The sequence below is a fragment of the Chenopodium quinoa genome, unplaced genomic scaffold, assembly GCF_001683475.1.
Source record: "Chenopodium quinoa cultivar QQ74 unplaced genomic scaffold, ASM168347v1, whole genome shotgun sequence".
NCBI lineage: Eukaryota > Viridiplantae > Streptophyta > Magnoliopsida > Caryophyllales > Amaranthaceae > Chenopodium > Chenopodium quinoa.
The window spans coordinates 4,021,854-4,033,295 of record NW_018742738.1 but is presented as its reverse complement, the minus strand read 5'-3'; positions in this window follow the sequence as shown (position 1 = coordinate 4,033,295).

The following is an 11,442-nucleotide window of genomic DNA, read 5'->3' as shown; positions in this document are numbered from 1 at the left end:
CTTAGGTTTCCTTTTATGTAGCTCGTTGTCTACGAGTACATATTGGGAAGCCAAAAGTCTTAATGCTCGTTTTGCTCTTTTGTCAGTATGAGGAGGGTATTCTCCTTTGGTGACATAATTGAGTATGTCCGTGTACCACGATTCTTCTTCTTCTTCTTTGTCTTGGACTAATTCGTCATCTTCTATAGCCTGGATGTATGCTGGTTTGTGCCTTTTTTCTATAGTTAGTGGCATTAGCTCCATTTCCGTGGGAATCCTAACCATTGAGGCTAATCTTGCCAAGGCATCAGCAAATTGATTTTCCTCTCTAGGTAGATATGTATATTCTACCTTGTCTAACTGATTGGTAAGAGTTTCCAGATAGGTTTGGTAAGGGGCTAGACTTTCGCTCCTTACTTTCCACCTTTTAGATATCTGATTGATAATCAAAGAAGAGTCCCCGAATATCCTTAACTTTTTCACTCCTAATGCCAAAGCTGTTTCAAGGCCTACCACGCATGCTTCATATTCAGCAGCATTGTTGGTAACGTCGAAATCAAGCTTTATGGAGATTGGAACATGCTCTTCTTTAGGTGATACTAGTTCTCTAACGCGACATCCCTTTTGGTTCGAGGCTCCGTCGAAGTACAAGGTCCAAGTATCATCTTCAGTAACCATTAGGTCTTCGTCTGGAAATTCATTGTCTTGTATTGGCGTCGATTCTTCTATTGGAAATTCTGCTAAAAAGTCTGACACTACGGATCCTTTGATGGCTTTTTGTGGCATGAACCTTACATCAAACTGGGCTAGATTGACTATCCATCTAGATATGCATCCGTTGAGTGTAGATTTCTCAAATAGATACTTGAGTGGATCTAATCGTGAGACTATGAAGATGGTATGCACTAGCATGTAATGTCTTAATTTGGTTGTGGCCCACACCAAGGCGAGGCACAACTTCTTGAGCGGTGTATAGCGTGCTTCGTATTCGAGCATTTTCTTGCTTACGTAGTAGATTGCATTCTCTTTGCCTTCTACTTCTTGTACTAGCATAGCTCCCATTGTCTCTTTGGTAACCGTCAAATATAACCTAAGAGGTATTCCGGGAAGTGCTGGTGCTAATACGGGAGGGTTTGCGAGGTAGGCTTTGATCTTTTCAAAGGCTTTTTGACACTCATCATCCCATATTACTGGTACATTCTTCTTGAGTTTTTTGAAGATTGGTTCACATATTGTCGTCAATTTTGATATGAACTTACTTATGTATTGCAACCGGCCAATAAATCCTCGAATCTGTTTCTCAGTCTGGATCACTAACTATCCTAGGAGAAGAAACTGGAGGGGGAGGTGCTACTACTAAAGATCTAGAAGACTCTAGGGGGAGAGACTCCGACTCAGACTCTGACTCAGACGACTCTTCAAACATTGGTCCTTGCCCTATCGTGATGGATATCTTCCTTCCGCTTGGAGTAGTCACCTTGATAGTTTTGCGCCACCCTTGTAGGGATCCTTCAGCTGGAGTGATTAGCTTCGAGGGATCAAAGCTTTCACTTTGTAGGACTGTTTGAATGAGCGAGGAGTTATCCTCTTTACAAGTTGGCTCATTCTTTTCTCGCCTAAACAGTAATCCCATGACGTTAAAGTCAAAGCATGGGGATGCTTTCTCCTTGTAGACGGGAGTTGGGATTTCATAAGTGAAGTAGCAATCAAAGAAAATCTCGAATCCCGGTTGTCTTATGCCGTTTACAACAAATGGCTCAGGAAATTCATGGCATGGGTAGTCCTCTCCTTTTATAAATTGACCATTAAGCATAAGAGGGTACTGATCCATTAAGATTGCTTTCTTTTGAATGCGAGCGTCCCTACGTGCCTTTGACTTTTCCTGGGCTCGCTTGAGATCTTTCCGAGTCGGTTCGAAACCAAGTCCGAAAGTGTCTAACTTAGGGAGGACAAGTGACTCCAGCGGTTTTGCCATTCCTTTCTTCTTTCCTAGGGTCATTCCAGGAAAATGTCCTTGTTTCTTCAGCATGGTTTAAAATCATGTTGGAATGGGGGTCGTGGCAAAGAAGGGTCCTTTCATCCTCCTGGATTAAGGAGACTTCTTATTTAAAGCCCCATAAATCTTCATCATCCACGTCGTGCTCCACATTAATGATCGGATTCTCTATTGATTTGATCCTCATAGGCGAAGCATCGATGGTGACTGGAATTCCCCCAACTATAGCATTTACTTGTTGGTGGAGAGAGGAAGGGACGGCCTTTAGGTCATGAAGCCAAGGGCGTCCCAACAACAAGTTGAACGAAGATTTAATGTCTACTACTTGGAAATTAGTAGCATGTTCTATTGCTCCTGTCGTTACATTCAAGGTAATTTTGCCAAGAGCTTGACGACGAGTGTTGTCATAGGCCCTTATTCCTTGTGTAGACAGAGTTAAATCTTCGTCCCTTATGCCTAGCATCCTCGCAGTTCTAATTGGACAAACGTTGATGGCCGATCCATTGTCTACAAGAGTCATAGGAACATTCATCCTTTTGCAAACTACTGTGAGGTTTAATGCCTTGTAATGTTTGTCACCTTCTGGGGGTAAGTCTTTGTCAGAAAAGGTGATCAAATTAATTGGACTAGGGAGATCACTTGTGAGGAAGTTGGCTAGTCCCTCAGGAGTAGTGTCAGAATCTATCCCAATTTTGTCCAAGGCATTCATTACGGCCAACCTATGTTCTCGAGATGTTGCCAAAAGTTTCCATACATTCATCTCAACTTTTGTCTTCTTAAATTGCTGAACAATATCATTGTCTTCAATGATAGGTATGGGAACTTGTTGTGTGGTTGGCATAGGTTGTGTTGAAACGGGAGGTTTCATTCTCCCGGATCTTGTGAGGATCTATCGATGAGTCTTCTTCAGCCCAAATGTCATCTGTGGTGTATGACACAGAAGGTGGAGGTCCTACTATGTCCTTTAGATAGACATCTTCTTCATCACTGTCCTAAACTCCATTAATGGTTGTATCCTCTTCTTGTTGAACTTGGACTAGTTTCTTTTCATCAATCATTTTCTGAACCAAATCCTTGAATTTGAAACAGTTTTCTATAGTGTGACCCCCTGATTGATGATACTGACAGTAATATCTATCTGTTCTTTTCAATGATTCGAATGGTCTCGGTTCGAGAGGTTTGATCTCGCCACTCTCAGAGAGCATTTCGAACATTTGTGCATATGGGATCCCAATTGGAGTGTAAATTCTGTTACTCTTCTTGGGTTTTTCAGTGACTTGTAAAGGAAAATGCTTTGCCTCATAAGTCGTTCTCACTGGTGTGCATTCCCTTTTAGGTTCATCTTTCAGAAGTGGAACCTCGTCATGTTTCTTTTGGGATTCCTTTATGACTTTGAGAGCTTCACGTAGTAGATGCGATACCTCCATCATAGACAGTGTGAGCAATTGTATATCTTACTTACTTGCCGGTTATGGAAGGTTATCCTTGACATCGAAAAAGATTTCCTCTTCCTTTTCTGTGGCATAGATTTCTTTGATAGGTCTAATGAGAGATGATGGGTCAACCTCGTTTTCCTCATCATAGATAACCAGGGTATGAGCGAGAGATGCATTTTCAATGCTTGGCTTCTTATTGGCGAGGGTCAATGGCAGCTTGTTGTTGTCGATTAAGTCTTGGATGGCTTCCTTAAGCTTCCAACAGTTTTCGGTGAGATGGCCCCTACCTTGGTGATACTTGCAGTGTGCATTGGGGTTCCAATTAGCTGACCTCTTTTCGACTGGTGGGTCCCCAAACGGTCCAATAGGAGTTATAAGACCTTTTGCATTTAGTCGATCAAATGCGGTGTCATAACTCATGCCAATAGGAGTAAAGTTCCTCCTAAATGGTTTCTTCTGTCATTGATTGTTCATAGCAAGGACTTCTCCTAAATTAAAAGTGCTAACGTTGTTTGAGTGGGTGGTTTTAATTTGGAAGAAGAAGGATTGTCGCTCTTTTTTCCTTTCCAGCCACTGTTGGAGTTATTGTTGGCAGCTTTTAACTTAGCCAAGTCGTCTTCAATATTGATCCCAATGTCATAGACGGCCTTGAAGGTATGAAGATTATTTTGATACTTGAGATGCTTAGAATATTTTTCTTGAAGATTTTTGATGAACAGCCTCACAGACTCTTTTTCACTCGGCACCTCAATCATCTTAGCTGAGGTTTTTCTCCATTTGTTAAAGAAAGAGGTGAAGCCTTCATTCTCTTTCTGCTTGAGGATTTCAAGTTCCCTATGGTCAGTCTCGACTTGAATGTTGCACTTGTACCTATCAACGAAAGCGTTTGCTATGGACTCCCAGGTAGAGGTCTTTTCTTTCTCGAGAGAAAAGAACCATTGTTGGCAAACGGTCTCGAGAGATAGTGAGAACAGAGAGGGGAAAACCTTCTTATCGATACCCTTAATACTCATTATTGTTTCGAATGCTCTTAAATGAAAGTAAGGGTTGTCAGTTGCTCTAAATTTTGGGATATCGTTGGCATTGAACTTCTTCAGAAGAAGATCTTTGTCCACCGAGACCCCTTGTGATGTAAGCTCTTGAAACTTGTAGTCGCTAGACAACTTGCTTAGACTTTCTTGTATGAGGTCCATCTGTTGTTGCTTCACGGGATCATCAATCTTGAGTGCGAGAAGCTTCAGTGTCTCAGTCACGGTAACCAGTTGGTTCCTAAGATCATTGACTTCTTCTTGTGTTGCCATTATAGTCTTAGCTTTCCTCTTACGAGCTATGGGTTTGTCGAAAAGTTGGACTTGTACGAAAAGGTTGTCTTTGATTAACCGTCCTTCCTTTCTTGACCACGCGCTGTAAATTAAACCATTTTGCGTTTTAATTACTTGACTCGAATCAACTTGACTTTACGGTTTATTTTAAGGAGGGAAAAAAGAATAAATAAAAGAAAGGGTGCCTATTTTTGGCAATAATAATGTACATATTTTTAGGGAACTAAGTATAGTTTTTTTTTTTTTTTTTTTTTTTGGAGGATTAATATCCGACTTACCCCCCTAAAAGAAATGACGGAAAAAAATGCGCACACAAGACTCTCTTAAACATGGTGAAAGTATGTGTATTGGTGTGTGCTTTGAGTGTAAGTGACATTCTTGGACTCTTTTGTAAGACCATGGGACTTAGTGCCTAAACTCGATCATCGACTCAGATAAGTACTATTGAGAGCAAAACTTAACCGAATTAGTTAGAAAACTGATTAATTAGACCCTAGGTGATGACTCGACCAATAATCCGAACTGTCGGCCAAACGACAGGACTGGCGTCGCACTGTGGAGCTTGGCGCTAGACGACAGAGTTGTCGCCAGGCGCCACACTCCATAGTGTGGCGCTACAGCTCAGACCTTGGCGCCAATATTGGAGCTTCGATCTAGGGCTGTTTTTGGTGTTATCAGTCAATTGGGGTATGCCTAAAGTCGTACTAGGTAAATTTCGATTAAAATATTAGTCTTTATTGACTCAAATTAATTAATTAATTAATTAAGGCAAAGTTCTTTAAGTCATTAATTTATTTAATCTCAACACAAGTCAAACAAACGGTTAATAGAAACATAGAATTTATTTAATCTCGGATGTACCCTTTGTTGCACGGAGCGTTCAATCGGGTAGATGGATCATGAATTCCCAGAGGGTTATGTCCATATGTAGAACACATATGGGTTTCAGAAAAATGAGAAAAAATTCAATCAGGAAGTAAGATCGAGCAAACAATACGAAAAACCGGTCGAAATTAGAACACATATTTCTGGCTCGGTATTAGGGGAAATTGGCACCAGCAAACAGAGACTGGCGCCAGCTTTTAACTGTAGCGCCTTACGCCAATACTAGCGTCTGGCGCTACGACTAAAATGCTGGCGCCAAGCTCTGGCTCCTGACGCTACTTCCCACATGCCTTAGTAGCTTTCTGTGCTCGATATTATTTTCCAGTTTCGCGCGGTGTTATTTTGGTCCTAGTCGTGAAAGATATTTCTCAAATTTTCTACGTGTAAAATCCTATGTTTTTAACTCATTACGGATGGTCTTTCCAATGAGATCTTTTTTTATGCATGTGATAATAATGTTAATCAAAATTAAGCACATGAATTACTTAGAACGTTTCGAGTCTCATCCACTCATTCTAAATCACTGCCGAAACAAATTCAGGAATTAAAATAGAAATCCTTCCCAGTGGAGTCGCCAAAAACTGTAGGGAATAAATTTCAAGCGTTAATCCCTAGCTTGAACCCCACTGTGATCATACACTAAAGTACGGTGGCGTCCAAAAGGGAAGAAGATAGAGCAAAAGAGTCGCCAACAAGTTTTAGGAACTTGTAAACCGTTCACAGGGTGAAGGTTACACCCCTTAACAATCCAAGAGATCGTCAACTCCATAAGGTCTAGAACCAAATAAGGGTTCGGGGATGAAGGTACAAATCCAACCTAAAAGAGATTGAACCTGCCCTAATAATAGGCCTCTACTTTATTCTGATCGTATTCATGTGCCCTTTCTGATTAACATGCAATCAATATGATTAACCCTAAACCTGTTTATCTATGTTGGTTGAATATTAATGCACAAATAAACTATTATTGGCGATCACTTGAAATTATAACCACAATTAACCCTAAACAAGATTATTAATATCTTATTAAGCGTGATTACAAGTACAAATTCCCTTTAAACATGCATAAAAGGTGTGATCAAGCAATAACAATAAAATCAAGCAACATAATAAATGATAATCATAATAATAATAATATCATCATAAATAAAATAATCATCGTCAAAATAATAATAATAATAATAATAATAATAATTATAATAATAATAATAATAATAATAATAATAATAATAATAATAATAATAATCATAATCATCATAAATTATAACAATTATAATCAAAATCATGTTCATGTTAATATTAAGGCATAATAATAGCAAGATCCTAGGCATGATACTAACAAGATTAATAACAAACCCTAGCATGTCACTAAGCAATAAAAATCAAATCTTTAGCCCTAACATGATACTAACAATCATAAATATTAGGAAGAACATAGGAAGCATCGTAACAATCATATTTAATATTAAATTTACCCTAGACATGATACTAGGAATATCATAATAACAATATAAACATGATTTCTATATCATAATATCAATAAAAACTATTAAAGTACTTACTTTGATGCCTCGTACCTCTTTCTAATAACAAAATACACAGTTTAGATAACAAAGTTTAGAAAAGAGAAAGAGAGAGAGAATTGATGAATTAATTTAAGTGAAAATCAAAGAATGATTGCGAATGAAAACTGATTGTAGATGAATATTAATTGAAACTGATTGTTGATGATAATTGGTGAATGAAAACAGAGTTTTTACGATGTTATTTATAGAGAAAATCAGCCAAAAAGATAAAATAAACAAAACAGAGTCTGGCGCACAAAAAACAGAGCTGGCGTCAACCCTGGCTAACTGGCGCCAGACACCAACACTAGCGCCAGGCGCCAATGGCTGGCACCAGGCGCCAGGCCTGGTTCCAGGCGCCAATGCCTGGAGTCAGGCGCCAAGCCTGGTTTAAACGCGTTTTCGAAAATCAGATAAGTTTGCCGTACTGGAGGATAAAACCGTATATTTTCCTCAAAAATGCTATTTGATTTTAATTAAAACTCTGAAAAGTCAACAAAAGTCAATTTATCAATGCTAATTGAATTAGGAATGAAAAGAACCTTCTAGAAGAATCTAGAAGACTAAAACCATTCCTAATTGCATTAGGAATGATAAATCATATTAGGTCCTCCCCTAGATCATTGGGCCGCATATAAGGCTCAAACCGGGCCCAGTTTGGTAAATTGGCCATAACTTCCTCAATATTCATCGGAATTGGGCTTATAATATATCGTTGGAAAGGTCTTTGCAAGCCCCATCCAACTACACTACTATTGGACCCATATCATGGACCAACCAAACTTGATTAGATGTTTTCTTAAAATAAGTTTTCAAAAACAGAGAGAAGAGAAAAGAAATTAAAACTATCCGCAACACTAGACTTTCCACACTTTCACTTCATTCGATTATGATTCGACGCGAAAGGTACTCATCACCAGGGTTTGGTTTTGGGGAGACACAAATGGGTATCTACAAGTCGTCTTGCCCATAAAACATTACAAGCCAACTCTCATAGTCATGCTTTATGATGAAGAGGTGATGTGTCTATTTTATATAGTATTTTACCCCCGTCCCTTGGTCATAATTAGTAGTGTTTTTGGCTCTTTAGAGCCACTTTTATTACTAATTGGTGTAATCTAGTTTTTTCGTAGATTTGGTTGACTTTTGTAGGGATTTACACTTTTGGGGTATTTTCCCGAGATATTTTGGAGCAATCACGAGCACTGGAGAAGCACGACCAGTTTTTATAGCCCAGGGCCGGTTAGAGTCATCGAACCAGTGATTAAGGGCTTAGTATAGGTGATACCGGGTCATTTGGACCGAGTATTCAAGACCGGAAGAGGAAACCCAGATTGGCCCGAAGAATAGGAGCCCAATCGTAGTCCAAATAGTGGCCCAAGAGAGCCGCCCGGCCAAAGAGGCTGGCGCCCGGAGGCGCGCCCGGCCGGGCAAGAGAAGCAAAGGTCGGCGCCCGGTGATGCGCTCGATCGGGCGGTGCCTCGCCCTATCGGGCGCGTGTAAATATTAGGAGACGATTAGCGTCGTTTTAGTTTGTTTTAGTTTAGGATTTGTACGGAGTATAAATACTCCTTTGTAATACGATTTTAGGGGATCGATCTCTCTCTCTCTTTTACTCTTTCTTTACTCTCTTAATTGTTCTCTTAGATTTTCTTTCTCTTAAATCTTTGTTCTTAATCTACTCTTAATTCCAGATTTATTTTGGTAATGAATTCTCTTCTCTTAATCTTAGTTGTTTATTTTATTCCTTTAATCATGTATTGCTTTATTGCTTTGACTAGTTAAGTTTCTATTATGTGTGAGTAGTTTTCTCTCTACGGTTTATGGGGATCCATAAATAATATGAAGGGGTAATTTATTGTCGTTAATTATCAATGCTAGATTAATTTCCTATTGATTGATTTAATGCTTTGTGACTAGATTTGCGCAAATCTTTTATGCATGAGTTTAACAATATTGATTCGAGATTCGACAGATGAGAATTGATGTTTAGGTCTAGTTTCAATAGGCAGGTTAATTTATAATGGTTAGGTCGAGATTCGAAAGATGAGATTTAATACCGGTAAATTAATTGTGTGATTATAATACGTAGCGAAAGCCCTTTATAATCTGATTAATATATGCATTGATGAATGATTATTATATTCTACCCTAGATCATTAGTTAGAGGATTTAGGAATTACTTTTGATTTGGGAATACGACTCTACCCTGTCAAGAGGCCAATTGGGAGGCCATGCAGCTGGAATTGGACTCCCTCCCGGAATGTAGGGGCAATGCTGCCTTACGTCATGAGATATACTATCTGAGAATGACGAGAGCCTACAACAAGAAAGTGCACAAGCGCCCTTTAAAAGTTGGCGACTTTGTGTTACGAAAAATGTAGGCAACTGGTAGGGCCAATGAGCTTGGAAAGCTAACTCCTAATTGGGAAGGCCCTTACCGGATCTATGAGGAAGTTAAGGATGACACCTACCACTTTGGAAACCCCAGACAGCAGACGCCTTCCTAGAACATGGAACGTAGATAACTTACAAAATTACTACTTCGGGTTGTAAATTTTTTTAAACAAGAAGTCTATCAATGAAAAGTTGCTTTTTGTTTCAGTTACATTATTATTTGTCTTTATGCCGTCTGGGCAATGCACAGACGGACTTTTAATGTCTACTTTAAAAAAGTTAAGTTTGAAACTTGACACCATAACAAACTAAGCACAAAAGGCTTAGTGGCTACGCAACCGGTCTTGATTCAGACGAGAGGCCTACAGCCGGATGGTTGCTCGTTTTACAAAATCGCCTGTTCCAGTATGAAACTTGGCGTTTAACGACACCCCTCCGGGTGCAATAGTCGCAAAGAGCATTTTATAGCTTGCTCTACGTTTACACATAGACGACAAAGATTGAACGACCTAATTGGTCAACTCATAGCCGTCTGACCTAAATAATCTAAAGGAGAGACTAAGCATGTGAGGAACCGGATGTCCTCGTACACCCAACTGGCTATCAATCGGAGTTCTTACTTAGATTATTTATTCCAAAATTGCACAGTTTCCCCTAAAGGGATTAATGAGTTTTTTGTAATGGCTATGCAACCATCCCAGACGGTTATTTACCGCCTGAGTAATAGGATGGAAGGGCCTGCTTTAATGGCCGGCTATGCCCTTGGTTTGGGGCATTCGCCATTGTGATTAATTGGCCTAAAAACATCCCATACTTCTCAAATAAGTATCAAATGTTTTCAAGCCAATCAATCAATTTGAAATGAAACCAACCACACAACCGTCCAGGGGCAAGAGTAGCCGGATTACTACCTACTGCATGCTTTTCATAAGTTAGGCAAAATATTAAAAATGCATGAAGACTTGCAGTATATACACAAAATTCAATTCAAAAATTAAAATTAAAACACAAATGCAGATATGTGCAAAAGCCGACTAAGTCGGAATAATTCATAAATAATCGGCCAAAAGGCCAAATAATATTGTTAATCGGATACACATTCGGTGAATAAGAAAAGAAAGATTGTCAACCCAACTCCATAGTTGGTAAAATTACAACATACTTGGCACACAGGCCAGAAAATAAGATTAATGGTATACTGCCGTAGAAAGGTCGGGAGGCTGGCTTAGGGCTGCTTCTCCGGATGGTCTTGACCGGAGGGGAGGGTTTCTTCAGTTGCATTAGCCGCCTGGGATTGATCGGCTGGGGCCTCATCATTGGAATCAGCCGTTTGGGGCTGGGAAGTTTGATTCACTTGACCCTCAGCTGACTCCCCACCATCATCATCTGAGACTTCATATCCCAGTTCAGCTGCGCAGGTCTTGAATGGAGGCGGAGCTGCCTCTCCCAGCACTTGAGCATCATACGCCGCAGTGGCGTAGTCATATCTAAGTTTGTAGACCTCAAAGTCTACGTCTAGGTATAGGAGACTCCAAGAAATTTTTAGACGGGCCTCATTATCGCGCTCGTTCTCCTCCACCAGGCGGCCTTGCTCCTTAGCAACTTCATCCTGCTACTGGTTCTTCAGGTTGACCAGCTCCACCCCCAACAGGGAAACGTCCGCCCGGAGCTTTGAGTTCTCCTTATCAGCGTCCTCCAATGCCTTGAGATCAGATTGAGCATTCTTCAGTTGTTGCTCAAGGTCATTGGCCCGGTTGTTGGTAGCAGCCGTCAGGTTCTGGATCAACTCCTCCTGTTTCAACTCTACTGCTTTAATCTTTAAATTACACATATAGTTACCATATTCAATAGAGTTGAGATTT